Here is an 18936-nt window from a genome sequence, read left to right as displayed (position 1 = left end):
CGCCAGGAGGAGTATTATCAATGCTTTTCTTGCTTGGGGTGTGCCTGGTGTCAGTTTGCAGCTCTTACGGGCGACTTTGGATGAGGTTCCCCCTTCCTTTCATGTGGGGGAGGATCTTTATTTGAGCGAGCTTAACCTTCAGCAGTGTCGGAGGAAGATTTGTGATGGTCATTATACTGCTGTTGTTTCTTCATCAGGTATTGCCCCTTACTCTGACGCCACCCTTGTGGCTCTGCAAGATAAGCACCCCGTCGCCTCATCTCCCTCTTTGCCCCCTTTGACTGTTGATCATCATCCCCTCGTTGCCTCTCCGACTATAGTGTTGGATATGATTCAGAGTTTCCCGCGTGGCACTTCTTGTGGACGGGATGGTTTTCGTGCCCAATACCTTATGGATTGTTTGAGTGGAGCTGCTGTGGCTATTTCTGACGATTTAATTGCCTCTATTGCTCGAGTGGTTAATCTTTTCCTTGAGGGCCGGTGTCCGCCGGCTCTGAGTGAGTACATAGCTAGTGATCCGCTCATGCCGCTTGTTAAACCGGGTGGCGGTATACGTCCTATTGCTGTTGGCACTATTTGGAGAAGCCTTGTCTCTAAGGTCGATACTTTTTTGGTTGGCCCGTCTTTACTTGGTTATTTTGCTGGTCTTCATTTTGGGATCGGGGTATCCAGTGGAGGAGAGGCTATTCTGCTTTCCTTGAATCGGTTTGTTGAGGCTCGTGGTGGTGAGGAGGGTTTTTCTATGTTGCTGGTCGACTTCCAGAATGCATTCAACTTAGTTGATCGCGGGACCATGCTTCAGGAGGTTCGTTGTCACTGCCCAGTCATATCCCGTTGGGTGGAGTTTTGTTTCTCTAGTCCTGCCCGACTGTATTATGGGGAGCATAGCTTATGGTTTTGTCGGGGGGTTCAGCAGGGCGATCCGTTGGGCCCTTTGCTATTTGCTTTGGTGTTCCATCCTTTAGTGTGAAAGATCAGGGACTCCTTTGACCTGTGTTTGCAGGCTTGATACTTGGATGATGGCACTATTGTTGGGGACACTTTGGTTATGGAAAAGGTCTTGGATATGATTATGGAAGTTGGTCCTCGATTTGGCCTCCATCTTAATGTTTGTAAGACCGAGATCTTTTGGCCTACGGAGGATCCCAAGAGTCGGCTTCCTGGTGTCTTCCCCCACTCTATTGCTTGGCCTTTACATGGTGTCACTGTTCAGGGTGGTCCTGTCAGTACGTGTCCTATTTTCGGCAGCGATCTTGTGGCGAAGAGAGTGACTAAAACCATCGAGCTTATGGATTCTGTCGCAAGGATTGATGACCCACAGTGTGAGTTACTTCTTCTTAGGGCATGTACTGGTATTTCTAAACTCTACTTTACCCTGCGAACTTGTTCACCACGTGTCTTTGGGTCAACCCAACTTTCTTTTGATGTGGCACTTTGTTCTAGCTTGGAACGTATTGTCACTACGTCAGGGCCTGGTTTTGGGAATCGGAAGTGGCGGCTTGCCACCCTTTCCTTTTCATTTTGGTGGGCTCGGTATTTATGCAGCTGGGGATGTCATGCACTGTGCTTTTCTGGCGTCCCGTTTGCAGTCTACTGAGTTGCAGGCTAAGCTTCTACGTCCTTCTCGTATCATTGCTGCTGGCCCTACTTTTGATGATTCCCTGCGTAATTTTAATGAGGTTATAGGTTCTGATCTTTGGTCGGTGTGATTCCCTCGTGGGGTTTAGTTTTTCAGTACTTGTCGTTAGGAGCACCTAGACCAAAACACAATTTATAACTTCACAAACAACTCTACAATTAGTAAAGAGGCAAGTAAAGGTCGGATCCCAAGGGACGGGAATTGAGATGAGATTTCTATTGCAACTAGTGGTCTCTAAGGGGTGTCACAATTGGGGTTTGAAGTATAAGATCACTAAACTAAATAGCAATGAAAGTAAACAAGCAAGATGAATTAAAAGGGATGTAAACAATTGATAAAAGGCACTAGGGTGTCATGGGGTCATAGAGGATTCATGGGAATTGTTCATACAAACATATTCTCAAGTTATAAGCAAGCAATTATTGTTGTGATGGATCGAGTTGGTTTATGTCTTACAATCCTAGGAAAGTTTGGGTCCCGGAGCCGAATTGATTAGATTGTACAACACCTACAAGTCGACTTAATCTTCCCTACTCAGCAATATGCATGGTCTAATGAGACTCGAGTTGGTTTATGTCTTACAAGTCTCATTGAAAATATAGGTGATGGGTAAAAAATGCAAGGATTCATAGGCTCACATTTCATCAAACATAACATGTGCATAAGTTGAGATCACAACAAGCAAGCAAATAAACTATGAAAGCATATTAATTTAAGCATGAATCATTCCCCATGTTGGTTTCCCCTAATTACCCATTAACCCTAGCTAAGGAAACTACTCACTCATTATCATGTTGAACATGCTAGCAAGGTTGTCAATCATACCAACAAAGTGAAACATGATGAATAAATGAAAGTGATTAACAATAATTAAAAAGGGATGAAGAGAATTATACCAACTAATGATTCCAATAACAAAGCAAAGAATAAAAGAAGTACTTGATGCTTGATTGAGATTTTGTCAATCTCCTAATAATAACCCAAATAATCTTCAATTACCCAAAATAAAGGATGAACAAGAGAGAGATTAAGGAAATAAAACTTGTATTAAAACTTGATTAAATGTTGATTACAGGATTAAAGAGAGATTTGATTCATATTAACTACACTAATGATTGCAAAGAAGAACATGCACTTCTAAGTAGACTAATGGGGTATTTATAGTGGGGAATAGGTGCATGAATTAGGATTAACTAAGGGCTTAAATGACGATTAAGTCCCTTGTTGAGGAATCGCCGGTCTCTTTAGGGAGACTCCGGTCTCTAGAAAAAGATGTGCATCATTCCTTGAAGCTTGAAGAAGACGAAATGGGACTCTCTGAGAATCCGGGCGTCTTTAGCACGGGACGGGCGAGTTTGGCAGCTTCTGGACGGGCGTCCAGAAGGGAAAGACGGGCGTCTTTGGGTGGTTTTGCCCGGGCGTCCAGCTGAGGAAGACGCACGGGTTGTGGGTGGTGGACGGGCGTCTTCAGGGGAAGACGCACAGATTGTTAGGCAGCTTCTTTCCTTCTTCTTTTCTTCCTTTTTCTTCATAAAATTCTTGAGGATTTCCTCGGGGATGCAAGGATCTTTTCTCATCATTGCCCATCTACTATAGTATGTACAAAGGCCTTCTAATCTTGTCTCTCCTTGATGCTTGGTCATTGAATTCAATCAATTTAGCCTCATTTTGCCATGAAAATGCAAGGTTTTCACTCCTTTCCTACCAAGGACACAAAACCTCAAAGAATATGCAAAACAAAGAACTAAAGACAATAAATGACCCAAATATGCACTAAAAAGCATGGGAACAAGGCTAATTCGGGGACTAAATATGCTCTAATTATGGTCACATCAAATATCCCCAAACCGAACCTTTGCTCGTCCCGAGTAAAGAGGTGACAAAGACTAGGACCATTATTTAAACTAACCTAATAACATAGCCGATATGAGACAATTAGCGGGTCTCACTCCGCCCCTTCAACTCACAACAAGACAACCATGAGGTAGGATGCCTTCTTGCAAGGCAAGGTGGGTCTTGCCAAAATGGCGACACATCCAAACATTAAGCACACAAAACAAGTAATGGATGCATCTACAAAAGAATAGCCACTTTCCTCATCTAAGTGGTGGAAATTATCTACAAGGGAAGCAATTCAAGGGTACACATTCCTTCATAGATGCAATTTCTTCGAACTACTAAGCCTAGAAGGATACCAATAAATCAACTCCAAGTTGTGTCAAGCTAGGGTACCTTTGTCCTCAATCGTTAAATGCTTTTGTCAAGAATAGACTCCCTATGGTGTTAGAAACACTGGAGGATCGCGGAATTCCCCCTCTTGCCTAGACAAGAAGAAGGGTCGTCCCCTCTCTACCATGCACAAAAATGGATACGATGGATAAAGGGATCGATATATATTTGAGTTTCACTTTGGGAGTTTGCTTTTGTTTTTGTTTTTCCCCCCAATTTCTTGTGGCATTTGACATTTGAGAACACTTTCTTGCCATTTCTTTTTGATTTTTGGCATTTCAACACTTGACAACTTTCAACTTTTTGCATTTTCTTTTTGAACATTTTCAAAGTCACCCCATATGTCGTGAGGATGCCTTATATTTGAAGCTTTAAGAGTTCTATTTTTGCTCCTCTTTTCATTTGATGCATTTTGCAAAATTTCTTTCACTTTTCATTTCATTGAACTCAAATTGATTTATTTTTGTGCCTGATACCCGTCGTTGTGAGTACCAAAAATAAGATTTATAATTTCCTATTAAGACTAACCTAGGCTAGTGGTAACAGGGTCGAACCACAAGGAGGCAGACGTAATTTCTAGCTGTCTAATTCTAGTCTAAGGTAACGAGTGTATGGGTTGAGTTGAATTGGTCTATAGCTAAGAATAGATAAAGACAATAAACTAAAAAGACGGATTAAACAGATAAAGAAGGGGTACTAGGATGGTCGGGTTCATTTGGCCTTGGGCGACAAAGATACTAAGTCGGTCTGAATCAAACACAAGTGAGGCGGGAAAACAAGAGATCCTCTCGGTCCACTCTTAACAGATAGCATCTTTCGATCTCGCTATATGTCCCTAATATCACTAATACTGACTCTCGTCCTGAAAAGTGACTAACGGTCTAAACTATACCTATCTTTCGATCTCAGCACAGTTTAGTCATTTTAATTGGTGGTCTAACAACTGTCCCTATCTTTCGATCTAACGGGTCAGTTATAAATTAAGCATCTAACTGGTCGCATGCATTCGATTCGTTAAATACAACATTATAATCAATTAAAATGAAAGGTAACCTCACGTGGTCAGTCGATCCACCAGGTATGGCGGTCGATCGACTGACATGCGAATTCAGTCCAAAACAATACTACGCCGCCAACGCTATAATTCGCCTACATCCTAGCACAATTGATTTAGCTACTCATGCTAAAGGTGATAACAACAATAAAACTAGGGCATAAAAGTACTGAATTGATAATTAAAGCGGTAAGACAAACAATTAACATGCAATGATAAAATGGTTTCGGGAATCTAACTAGCAATTCTATACTAATAACGAGATAGAAGTGAATTGAAATAGGGCAGAAGAATACCGAGAATAGCAGAAGAATGATTAAGAACAAGAGCGAAAATTCCAATGCTAAACAATATTCCAAACCCTAATTATTTCTAAGAACCGTATGTAAAACTTAATGTAAAAACTTGATGTTTTCAAACTGATGTTTCTAGGTTACGTTATATAGCAACTAACGTAACTTTATTTCCTAAACCTAACATAACTTTGGGCTTCAAGATTCACGGTCTTTTAATTCTCGTCTGGAATAGCAGTTTGGTCGATCGACTGAGAACGGCAATGATCGATCAATAGCAATGAACAAAGGGCTTCGAACTCGATGGTTGGTCGATCGACCGATAGTAGTGGTCGATCGATCGCTTGAGCTGCTACTTAACTTCTATAATCTCGTGGATTTGTCTTTTGGGCCTTGAATTGCGCACAAGCTCGTTCCTTGCTTAATACTTCACTTCAAATGTAATGCAAGATACTCGGGATGGATTTAGCTCGATTTTACTGGATTCTTCACATTTTCGCAATAATGTACAAAAATACTAAGTAGACGGAAATAGGGAGAAATGTAGCATAAACTACATGAATGAGCTCTGAAATGCGTGTAAAATGGGATGTAAAACATCATATAAAAGACACGCATCAAACTTCCCCAAACCAAACCCTTGCTTGTCCCCAAGCAAGAACTAGACTCGATCTAATGACCTAATGGAACGAGTTCAATCTCAGAGCGAATTAAAACATGTAAAGCCTAAACCAATTTAATGCACTAACCAACAATCAATTAGCAAATGAATCATGCAAACGAGTTATGGAGTCGTTAAAAACATGCTGAACCGTCAACTGTAGAGACTTATTAAGTTGGACTCTCACGGGTCGCTCAAATAACTCATAAGCACAGGTGAATATATAAGAGGATAGAAAGAATTGGTTTTGTAAAGACTCTCATCTAACTACGACCTATAAGAACATGCCTGCAGTCTAATATGAAAGCAATCTCTACAACCGTACATACGCATTCCAACCAACAAGAGACCATGACACATGCCGAGGTATAAATGTGGATATGTGAGGTATGGGTAAGAAGAGGTAAAACATTTATGGAAAAGTGGAGGTACAGGTGATCAAGCTAGTACCGAAATGGAACCATATGGCAACATCCAACTTCTTGCTCAAAAACAAATGAAACGGTGCTATAGCAAGCACAAATCTCACAATCTCCAGGTATAAAAGTAATCAACTAACTCCTCATAAAATATGAATAATACATGGGAGCAAAAATCGCCAAAAGATAAGGATTTTGAATTATGCGAATTGATTCTTTCTCTTTTTCTCAAACCTCAGTCGATCGACCTGAATTGGCAGTCGATCGACCGCATGAACAGTACAGAACTCTTTTTTTTTTCTTTTCGAATCATTTTTTCATCTTTTTTTTTCTTTTCTATTTCTTTCTTTCCTCCTTTCCATCTTTCCAACAATATCTCAAACATGAGCATATGCTACCAAAAACTAAGTAACAATCCCAAGAACACAGACTACTAGCTTGACAAGGGCAGGCTAAATGTAGGATGTAGTAATGGGACAAAAAGGTTGTTTTTGGCAGTGTTGGGTTCATGGGCAAAACGAATAAGGGGAACCTCTACCACATGTGTCAACTAACCACAGACCGAATGCGTACAGGTATTAAGCAGATTAAGTTCATATTTATGCACATTTATGTGACATGCCTCATAAGGAGTACTACTCACATTCCTAAATAAACTGGTCATAGATGTCACCAGTTATAGGCTCTAAATCTCAGAAATATGATGTAGCTTTCCAATTTTCAAAGTCAAGTCTCAAGTCCAGCAAATAATTAACGAAAACTCGTAGATATGCACTTATACGATTCTACTAATAACATGTTAATCAAGCAAGGCTCAGGCAAAACAGGTGCAAAATGCAATATCATCCTTGAAATACTACCGTTCCGACTCGACCTATATGCTAAAATAAACGTGCATTTTATGGAAATTTTTGAAATTTTGCAATTTTTTTGAATTTTTTTGTATATAAGAATGAAATAAACAATGCAAAACAAAATGTAAACGTGAATGCAAGCAAATGATATGCGACGCAAAACCCTTCCCTAAACCAAATCGCACAATGTCCCCATTGTGCAAAATCATATAATGAAGAAAAGAGAAATGGGAATTTGCGGGAAAATAAATAAAAAAGAAATGAAGTGGAAATCGGGAACTTACAAGATTTTAAACGCAGCAAAGGAAACCTCCCCAAACCAGCGTGAGCTAGGAGGTTTCAGTAGCCAGCAGTGCTACTAATAAGTACCTGAAAGACAAATAAAACCCACGCATAAAATCGAGAAGACAATTTTGAAGCGGTAAATATGTGCACAAATGAGAAAATTAGAAGAAATAAATAATTGGACGGAAAATAAAGTGGAGTAGAAAACTCCCTTAAGTCCGCATATCGACCAAACACAGCAGGGGAGAGGTCGTGAATAGGTACAGCAGCGTCCTTGGTCGATCGACTAAGAACGGCAGTCGATCGACCAATGTGTCGTGAAAAAGAGCTCTGGAAAGTGCAACTCAGTCGATCGACCAATGTAGCCAGTCGATCGACTGAAAATACTATTGTACTCCTTATTTCTTCGTATTTGCTCAATTACTTGAGCTAATGAGGTCTAAAACCCTGCAAGTGCACAATAATACGCGCCCAAAATTGCGCAAAACCCAGAATAAAGTCTCAAATGAATAAAATCCAAAGCAAGCAAAATAAAATTCGAAGTTTCGCGCACACAAAAACAATAAAAAGTGTCTAAAAAAAGCAAATAAAAAGTTTGGAAAACATGTGATCAACTAGTAGTTAATCAAGAATGGCCACGAAATGGCCCACTTCGTCGGCTTCTGGCTACTAGAGGTAGCCTCAACGATGCTTATCTTAGCAGCTGCACCCTTCTTAGCTTCCACGTCCGTATGGCTCAACGGATCAACACTATCATCATCTCCCCAGTCAATGACCTCTTCTTGCTTATCAAAGTCCAAGTCGGACTTCTGTGCCTTGACCGGTTCGTCATCAAATTCCTCATCAATGCCATAGCTAAGGCAACCAAGACCTCCTCTTTGAATGATCGGCCTCTTTACAGTTGGAGCAACTTGCTGTTCTTCCTTCCCCAAACCAGCTCTCCCCGCAATATCGTAAATAGACAAATCTTCCTCCAATTTGCTCCCAACTGGGGCGGAGGGGTTACAACAGGAATAGAGATAGGTAAATCAGAAGCACAAAGTACGATTTCTTGTCGTAAATCAGTATTACAAGTCACAGCCACATGGGGTCCTTTTTCTTAGATGGCTGGGCAAAAACGATAGAATGCTTGCCCACTTTAAAAGTCAGGGTTCCTAGACCGACATCTATGACTGCACCAGCAGTGTGCAGAAATGGCCTACCCAAAATAATGGGAATATGGGCATCCTTAGGCATGTCAAGTACCACGAAGTCGACGGGGAAGAAAAACATCCCTATTTGGACAGGGATGTCCTCCAAGACTCCTATTGGCTGGACCGCAGATCGGTCAACCATCTGTACTGTCATATCTGTCACTGCGAACCTAGTTAATTTGAGCTTCCTAGCTAGACTCAAAGGAATGACCTTATACTAGCTCCTAAGTCACATAATGCCTTCTCAATAGAGAAGGTACCTATATTTCAAGGAACAGAAAAGCTACCCGGGTCCTCTAGCTTGTGAGGCGCAGTGTGAGACAAGTAAGAGCATGACTCTTTAGTTAATGCGACAGTATGAACATGTTTAAGTGACTTTTTCTTAGACAAGAGTTGTTTCATGAATTTAGTGTAGGCTGGCACTTGATTAACTAACTCAAGGAAGGGTACTTGTACATTCAAGCTACGAATAACTTTTTCAAACTTACTGAAAGATACCTGTTCCTTTGTCGGCACTAGTCTCTCCGGATATGGGGCTGTAAGAAGTACCTTAGCCCTATCCTCTAAGTTGCACATGCCGGCATCCGTGGACTTAGGCTGGAAGTCCACTGCTTTCTCCTTGTTGAAGCTTAAACCCTCCTCAGACCGTCTCAAATGTGAGCCATTGACCGACATTGGGTCAAACTTTGGAACCGGGGCGGACCCATCAGCACTCGGGTCTGGCCCTAACACTTTTGGAGTTGTCGTGCCCCGAAACAAATGGTCCCTCAAGTTATCGGGCATCGGAGGACGAAAAATCTCGCTATCAACAGTGATCTTGGTCGATCGACTACTATCCTCAGTCGATCGACCGAGGTGTACAGATTCCAGTCGTCAGAACTCGCGTATCGGGCCGATCGACTGGTATATCGCCGATCGACCGATATACGTGGTAGACGCCTTTTTCTTTGAATTATTCGTTACAGCTTTCTTTTGACTCGGATCCGCCTCATTCTTTTCAACAGCATCCTAGACCATGGCAGGCCCCTCCAGGGTGGACCCACTCCTCAACATGATGGCGTTTAGGGTCTCCTTTTGGTCGGTTTGAGTCGGTAAGTGTCCCGGAGCTCGAGTGGTACTCTTACTAGCCAATTGAGCAATTTGGCTCTCTAGAAGCTTCATCCCGGCCTCTCTTGCTTGGGACTCCTTCAAAGAACAAGTTCTTGAACTCAAGCAAAATCGAACCATGGGATTGTTGTTGCCTGCTGCGGCACATAAGGAGGTTTTTGATATTGTTGTTGCTTTTGATGAGGGGGCACAGGGTTGTGCCATGGAGGTGGAGTTGGATTTAGGACATTCTGGATACTCCACCTCAGGTTGGGATGAACATTAGGCTCATAGTAGGTGTTTGTCTGCCTATAATGTTGAAAGGCAGCACAAGACTCAAAGGGACTAGGACAATTCTTTGAAACGTGTCCCTCAGCTCCGCACCTTTCAAAGACGAAAGGACCGTCTGACACAGCATTTACTTGGTAAATAACTCCCTTTGAAGCTCCTCCCAGTTCATACTTGTCAAATCTCGCAGTGAGAGCTTCAAGTGCAGCTACAGAAGGAGATTCGGCACTCCTTCTTTGATTCCTCCGGAATTCCCATACTCGGCCTTGTGGGTGGCTAGATCATCAATGATCTTCCACCCCTTGGTTTCTCTCAAATTCTCAGCAAATCGGCCACCGATCGCAAAGATCCAAAATAGCCCTCGATCGTCATGACCCATTATAGAATCGATTGCACAAGCTCCATTTTTCGAACCCATGGTGCGGTATGGTTCGCACCAACTTCTTAAAACGGACCCATGCTTCGTGTAAGTTCTCGTCCGGCCCTTGTTTAAAGCTCGTGATTTGAGCTCTAATTGCATTGGTCTTTGAGGCAAAAAAATATTTCTTGTAGAGAGCCAAAGCCAATGAATTCCAATCGGTGATCCCATGAACGGCTCGGTCCAGATCTCTATACCACTCCCTTGCAGCATCACGAAGGGAGAAGATAAACATAGTCTCCTTGATCTGGTCTTGGGTCACGCCGGCTGGTTGGGGTATAGAACAGCAGTAGTCAATAAATGTCTCTATATGCTTAGTCAGTATCTTCATTTGCAGCTCCCGAATCGGTTTCTCTCAACCATATTAATGTATGAAGGCTTTGGTTCGAACTTCCGTCATCTCCGGTAATTCGAACCCCTTATATAAATTTACACTGCTGTCGGCTCGAATGACTAGCCATACTCGCTTCCTCGGCCATGACCGGAATTTCGGAGAAGTGACTATCTCTACCAAGAAGTGGAAATGGGTGAAGAATGTGGGTCTTCCTTGAACAGCTCGTTCTCGTAATAGCTTGACAGAGTACTCAGATCTTCCTCTGTCGGTAATACCCTTTGTGATCGTCTCAACTCGCGCAAAGATTTCTCAATCTCAGGGTTGAATGGTACTAGTTAACCACCCTGTGACCAGCGCATAAGAGGAAACTAATAAAAGAATATAAGAAAAGTTTAAGGAACGGATGTCCCTTAAACTGAGAAAGACTAAATTAAAACAACTAAAAATTAGAACTATTGCCTCCCCGGAAACGGCGCCAAAATTTGATACCCGTCGTTGTGAGTATCAAAAATAAGATTTATAATTTCCTATTAAGACTAACCTAGGCTAGTGGTAACAGGGTCGAACCACAAGGAAGCAGACGTAATTTCTAGCTGTCTAATTCTAGTCTAAGGTAACGAGTGTATGGGTTGAGTTGAATTGGTCTATAGCTAAGAATAGATAAAGACAATAAACTAAAAAGACGGATTAAAAAGATAAAGAAGGGGTACTAGGATGGTCGGTTCATTACAAATTTTGACAGGCAAAGATACTAAGTCGGTTCAATCAAACACAAGTGAGGCGGGAAAACAAGAGATCCTCTCGGTCCACTCTTACCGAGATAGCATCTTTCGATCTCGCTATAAGTCCCTAATATCACTAATATCGACTCGCGTCTGAAAAGTGACTAACGGTCTAAACTATACTTATCTTTCGATCTCAAAGACAGTTTAGTCATGTTAATTGGTGGTCTAACAACCGCCCCTATCTTTCGATCTAATGGGTCAGCTTATAAATTAAGCATCTAATCTGGTCGCATGCATTCGATTCGTTAAATACAACATTAAAATCAATTAAAACGAAAGGTAACCTCACGTGGTGGTCGATCGACAGGTATGGTGGTCGATCGACCGACACACGAATTCAGTCCAAAACAATACTACGCCGCCTACGCTATAATTCGCCTACATCCTAGCACAATTGATTTAGCTACTCATGCTAAAGGTGATAACAACAATAAAACTAGGGCATAAAAGTACTGAATTCATAATTAAAGAGGTAAGACAAACAATTAACATGCAATGATAATATGGTTTCGGGAATCTAACTAGCAATTCTATACTAATAACGAGATAGAAGTGAACTGAAATAGGGCAGAAGAATACCGAGAATAGCAGAAGAATGATTAAGAACAAGAGCGAAAATTCCAATGCTAAACAATATTCCTAACCCTAATTATTTCTAAGAACCGTATGTAAAACTTAATGTAAAAACTTGATGTTTTCAAACTGATGTTTCTAGGTTACGTTATATAGCAACTAACGTAACTTTATTTCCTAAACCTAACATAACTTTGGGCTTCAAGATTCACGGTCTTTTAATTCTCCTCTGGAATAGCAGTTTGGTCGATCGACTGAGAACGGCAAAATCGATCGATCAATAGCAATGAACAAAGGGCTTCGAACTCGATGGTTGGTCGATCGACTGATGGTAGTGGTCGATCGACTGCTTGAGCTGCTACTTGACTTCTATAATCTCGTGGATTTGTCTTTTGGGCCTTGAATTGCACACCAAGCTCGTTACTTAAGCGAATACTTCACGTCAAATGTAATGCAAGATACTCGGGGATGGATTTAGCTCAATTTCCGCTGGATTCTTCACATTTCTGCAATAATGTACAAAAATACGGAAGTAGACGGAAATAGGGAGAAATGTAGCATAAACTACATGAATGAGCTCTGAAATGCGTGTAAAATGGGATGTAAAACATCATATAAAAGACACGCATCAGTGCCCATTCCCTTTGATGACAAAAATGTGGTAGAACATGGATGATGGATGCATGGTTTCAAGGGTCACCTTGGAATAAACGGTAGCCAAGGAGTTATCACACCACAAGGTACTCTTGACTAGGCCTTAATCCATGGGTCAAAGGATACTAGCATGACACATCCTAGGGTGTTTTATAGGTATTCTAACAAGCAAAGTCTTAAGAAGAAAAAGCATCTACTAGGGCCTTATATACACTTGTCAAGCTTCCCAAGTAGACGGTTTCGCAAAATTTTTCTAACATGTAACTACATGCCATGATGCAACTAGCATATAAACATCCTAATGCAAATGATTCTACCAACTAATATGACATATAAACTAAATACAAGTCCTAAATTCACATTGTTATACCGCATCAATCAAAATAAAGCTACATAGTCATTAACATAAAGAGGAAAAAGGAGATTGCAAAGATCATACCATACGGTCTTCAATGATCCTCATGTCTCGGATGTGGCGTAGTCAATCAATGTGAACAAGGATAAAACAAACACAATATATACAACAATATATACTAGACTACACTACAAAGGAAATGAACTTGTTTTTGGTTTTTCAATTTTTCAAATTTTTATGGTTTTTTCGAATTTTTTACGTTTTTTTGGATTTTTGAATAAAAGTTAAGTTAGAATTCCCCATCCCCACACTAATATGGGCATTGTCCTCAATGGCCAAAATGATGGGAAATCATGCAAGCATGATGCATAAATTCTACACTAAATGCAAGCTATACTAATCTATACTACATGATGCATGGGTTTTTGTTTATGACGGAGAGTGTAATTTAGATTACCTCCTTTTGCGTATGCATGTACTTCCCCAAACCGAGATAGACATTATTTCTAATGTCCTAAAGTTGGGGTAGTTCATGCACACAAGATGCAATGCATGAAACTAAATTGTCATTTTGGATTTTCAAAAGTGGGAACAATGAAATAAGAACACCTCAATGGGGCCGAGGTGTTAGTCCTCTATGTTGCTAGGACTCTCCAACCATGATCAAGATAAAATAAATAAAACAAAGAAAGAAGTAGACAAACCTCAAGAGGGTAAGAGCCTCCAAAGCTTGCTAGTCTTCCACCATATCATCATTGTCATCATCTTCCTCAATAGAAGTGGACTCATCTCCACTTCCCTCTGCACTTCCTTGCTCACTTCCTTCATCGTCCTCTTATTCTTCTTCATTAGCCTCTTCCTCAATGCTATCATCAACAACCTCATCACCGACAACCTCATCGTCACCCGGAATCTCACCCCTAGATGCACTTGGAAAGAAGACTTTCATATCCGCCCAAATAGGCAAAGGACATGAAGGATCAAGTAGTCCTTGCTTAGCTAAATGAAGGAGGGGTGGATATTGGGCTAAGTATGCATCTTCCCGATCCTTAAAAGCTTGTTTGTGTATCTCTTGCATAAGTAGAGTCATGTAGTCATTGCTTAATTTAACACCTTCGGGTTTGAACTCTTGATACTTGAAAGGATAGGGTGGTGTGACAATGGAGGAGGAGGGCATTTCAATTTCACCCCTTTGTTGACGGATGATGTATTCGGCTTCTTTTGAGAGGGGAAGAAGGTAGTTGGTCCGATGGACACTCAAACGGCATATCTTGGAAGGCAAAGTAAAAGATCTAGCCTCATTGGTGAGCCACCCATATTTGGTGTCAATAGGGTTATGAGTGACCCACTTGTACTTGTTAATCATGGCATCCATGTCAATGAGATGACTCCCCTTTTTCGCCACATACTTGCTATCCTTGTTGAAATTCGGATCAAAGTACTTAGCCAAAAGAGTGACTAGACCTCCATTTACAATAACAGTGGTGCCTTGCTTTCCACAATCAACATTTAGCCATCTTTCCACCAAAAGCCTTAGAGAATTGTAAGGCTTGGTGAATTCCCTTCCAATATTTAAGGCCGACTCAAGAAGAACACAATCGAGCTTGGTAAAGTGGTTAGTGTCTTTTCTTGCAATGATAGTATTCTCGATGACCATGTGCCACACTCTAATGACCGGATGGTGGACTAATAGAGCGCGACTAGCATGATAGTTCTCTAGTCTCTACCTTAGTAACTTTCAAAGAACTCAAGAATTATAAGGTAAGGGAGGGGTATGTCAATTCTCTTGTAGCAAACAATTTTCCCAACCCCATGGCTTCAAAGAAGGCTTTCGTTTGTTCAAGGACACCCAATTTGTTCAAGGCATCTTCACATATGAATTTGGTGGGTAGAAAGGATTTTCTAGCATACTTGGCAAATGTATCCCTATGGGAGTTAGAAATGAAAATTACCTCCGGATAGTTTGATAATTGAGCAATTTCCGGAGTTGTTGATGTTGTTGCTTCCAAGGGAGGTTGTTGTTGTTGAACTTTCAAGTTTGAACTAGCTACCACCATAGCCAATGAGGCTTTCTTTGCTTGAAGACTCTTTTGTCTTGTTGAGAGTGCCTTTACCTTAGGTGCCTTTGTTGATCCTTTTGTTCTTGTCATTGATGATTTAACCAAGAAAAGAGTGAAAATATACAATTTCCAAGTATACCCAAATCGATTTTAAGATGAAAGGCTTTGCCTTTATAATTTCAAAAATCGAATCAAAGGTTGAAGATTTTGGTGCTCGGTTTGATTTTGGTTGGAAGATGAGTGATTAATTGTTGTTAAAAGTAGGTTTGGATTTGATTTTGTTGAATTTGGTTGAGGAAATCTTGTTTTGGTGATGGAGAGGATGAGGGTTTTTAGTTTTTGGGTTTATGGGTAGTGTTTTGAATGAAGGAATGAAGTAATGAATGTGGGAGGGGGTATTTAAAATACCCGAAAATTTCAAAAATTGCAGGGGAAGACGGGCGTCTTTCCTTCGGGACGCTCGGATTCTGCCTTTTTTTGTTCAGAATTCTCGCCTAAAGACGGGCGTCTTTCAGCAAAGACGCTCGGATTTATCGGGAGACGAGCGTCTTCTCGTCAAGACGGGCGGATTCTCGCATGATGAGATTTCTTGTTTTTCACAGGCAAAAAAGACGGCGTCTTTCCTTCCAAGACAAGGCGGATTTTCAAGACGAGCGTCTTCTCTACCAGACGCTCTGATTCTTTGACGGTCCCAAAATTTCAAATTTTCAGCTCAGAAGTATGGGCAGATTTTGAAAAAGACGCCTGGATTGCCTGAAGACGGGCGGATTCCCATGAAGACGCTCGGATTCTCCCTGTTTTACCCGGATTCAGTTCCATCCGTGCACTTGCATATCCCTTGTCATTTTTCATTCTTCAAAACCCGTGTTCTTCATTATAGGGGCACTACTAAGGCATGAATAGCCTAGGCAATTGCTATCCCCACACTAAGCTAAAGCACTACACATCAATTGAATCCTTAGTCCATCCCTCACTTCTCTCAAAAATGATAATTATCTTGATCAAGGCATAAAAATCCAAAAATGACAAAAATGCAATGTAAGAATTAAAATGCGAGTTAGGGAGTTAGAAATATTTACAAATTGTGGTTTAGGGAGGACTCCACCAAACTCTCATCCTTAGTCAGATGTCATGGGGGAATGTCCAAGGTGTTGTTGATGTTGCTCAACACCTTGAAGAAGTAATCAAAAGCTTGTTCATTATCATGATAAAGATCTTCAATAGACCTTTGCCCTTGTTGTCGGTCTTGATCGATAGCATTACCAATATAGGGATTCAAAATCCCTTCAAACTCATCGTCCCAAAGACCACAAACTTCATCTACTTTATCACTAAAGATCTCTTGAGTTGATAGAGACGACTCTCCCACTTTCTTGTCTTTGTCAATGAGGCCATCCTTTTCATTGCTTGACTCTGGTAAGATTTTCAAGCTCTCTTTGTTACAATTCACTTGCTCTTTGAATGGAGCATCTTCAATTTTCTTCTACCATTGGAATTCCGACTTCTTCCTATCATCCTTCCGGCTATAATGATCAACCATAAAACATGGTTCATGCAAACGGGGAGCTCTCATGGTCTTGTCAAGATTGAATGTTATGCTCTCATCTCCCACTTCTAGAGTGAGCTCTCCATGCTTCACATCAATCACCGCACCCGCGGTGTGTAAGAAAGGTCTTCCTAGAATGATTGGAATGTTGGAATCTTCTTCCATGTTAACAATGACAAAGTTCACCGGGATGAAAAATTTCCCAACTCTTACGGGAACATCTTCCCATATCCCTAATGGTGTCTTCGTCGATCTATCGGCCATTTGGAGTGTGATATTGGTGCATTTAAGCTCTCCCATCCCCAACCTTTTACTCACCGAGTACGGTATAACACTCACACTAGCCCCTAGATCGCATAAGGCTTTGTTGATCGTGGTGTCGCCAATGGTACACAGTATTGAGAAGCTTACCGGATCTTTGAGTTTTGGAGGTGAACTCCCTTGAAGTATTACACTACTCACCTTAGTGAAGGCGATAGTCTCAAGCTTCCGGATCGACTTCTTCTTTGTGAGGATGTCTTTTATGTATTTTGCATAGGCCGGCACGTGATTGATTAATTCCGTGAAAGGAATCGAGACTTCCAAATTCTTCACAATTTCCATAAATTTTCCAAGTTGGTCATCAAAATTGGGCTTGGCTTGAAGACTTGGGAAAGGAAGTCTAATCACAATGGGCTCCTTCTCCTTGACCTTGTCTTCATTTTTCTTTGAAATTTCTTCTTTTGACGGTTCTCCATCCTTGGAGTTTTGCACAATTTCTTCTTTGTCACTAGCTTCCACAATTTCATCCTCAACTTGCTTCTTCGGTGCTTCATACCTTGTACCACTCCTCAAGTGAATGGCACTAACCGTTTCATGTCTTGGGGGATTACTTTGAGGTGGTAATTGCCCCTTTTGTCTTTGTGAGCTTGAAGATGCTAGTTGGGTCAATTGGGTTTCCAACATTTTGGTGTGAGCTAGAATGTTGTTGATGGTGATTTCCTTTACTTGACTATCCTTTTACATTTGAGTGAAAAACTCTTGTTGATTCTTTTGCATTTGGAGGACCGCTTTTTGAACATCAAAACCTTGGTCATTTTGTTGATTGTATGGAGTTTGATTTTGGTAACCTTGGTTTTGGTTGTAAAAGGGTCTTTCATTTTAGTTTCTCATGGGAGGTGGGGTGTATGTTGGTTGAGGGTTTTGAACATTTTGGCTTTTGTATGAGAGATTTGGATGGAATTTGGTGTTTTCATTGTAATAGTTTGAATAAGGGATACCACTCTTGTATGCTTGGAAAGCATTCACTTCTTCATTTGTTCCCCTACATTCACTTTGGTCATGTCCCAAAGTTCCACAATTCTCACATATTCCACTTGGGATTGATGAAGATGCCGTCATGGCATTAACATGATGCTTTGTTGATTTTGAGGCTTCTTCAAGTCTAGCCATAGCCTTTTCAAACTTCAAATTGATGGTATCAATGTGAGCACTAAGTTGAGCACCCAATTGATTAATGGAGTCTACTTCATGCTTTCCTCCTCTAGTAGCCTTGCGAGGTCTACTATATTGTGAGTTATGGACCGCCATTTCCTCAATTTTGTTCCAAGTTTGATTATCATCAACTTCGGTGAACATTCCATTTGATCCCATGTTGAGAATGTTCCTTGAATCTTCATAAAGACCGTTCCAAAGTTGTTGTACCAAGAACCACTCGCTAAGTCCATGGTGAGGACATGAGCGACAAATTCCCTTGAATCGCTCCCAAGCTTCATACAAATATTCTTCATCCCTTTGCTTAAAGCCCGTAATTTGAGCTCTTAGCATGTTAGTCTTTTCCGGTGGATAGAACTTTTTGTAGAAAGTTAGAGCAAACTTTTTCCAAGAATCAATTCCGAGAGTAGCTTTATAAAGGCCTTTCAACCATTGTTTCGCGGTGCCAATTAGAGAAAAAGGAAATAAGACCCATCGAATTTGGTCTTGAGTTACACCGGTTTGAGAAATCGCATCACAATAGTCGCAAAAAGTCTCCATATGAGAATAAGGGTCTTCACTAGGCATCCCCCCAAATTGGCTTCTTTCGATTAATTGGATAAATGCGGATTTGGCAATAAAATTTCCGGTTAGATGTTGTGGTGTGGGAGTACCATTGGGTAGGTTCTCCTCGGTGGGTACGGAATGTGATGAAAACTTAGGCATTGTGGGTTGATTTTGTGTTGGATTTTGTGTTG

At 41.0% G+C, this 18936-nt stretch overlaps 1 non-coding gene across 1 annotated transcript; it reads left to right on the top strand.

Moving 5' to 3' along the window:
- Nucleotides 1-18425: 18425 nt before the first annotated feature.
- On the top strand, nucleotides 18426-18532 carry LOC141637072 (small nucleolar RNA R71). Its single transcript, XR_012541634.1, has one exon. It is a non-coding gene; the product is annotated as a small nucleolar RNA R71 (small nucleolar RNA).
- The last annotated feature ends 404 nt before the right edge of the window (nucleotides 18533-18936 follow it).

Source organism: Silene latifolia, chromosome Y, assembly GCF_048544455.1.
Source record: "Silene latifolia isolate original U9 population chromosome Y, ASM4854445v1, whole genome shotgun sequence".
Lineage (NCBI taxonomy): Eukaryota > Viridiplantae > Streptophyta > Magnoliopsida > Caryophyllales > Caryophyllaceae > Silene > Silene latifolia.
This window is presented reverse-complemented; position numbering and strand designations above follow the sequence as displayed.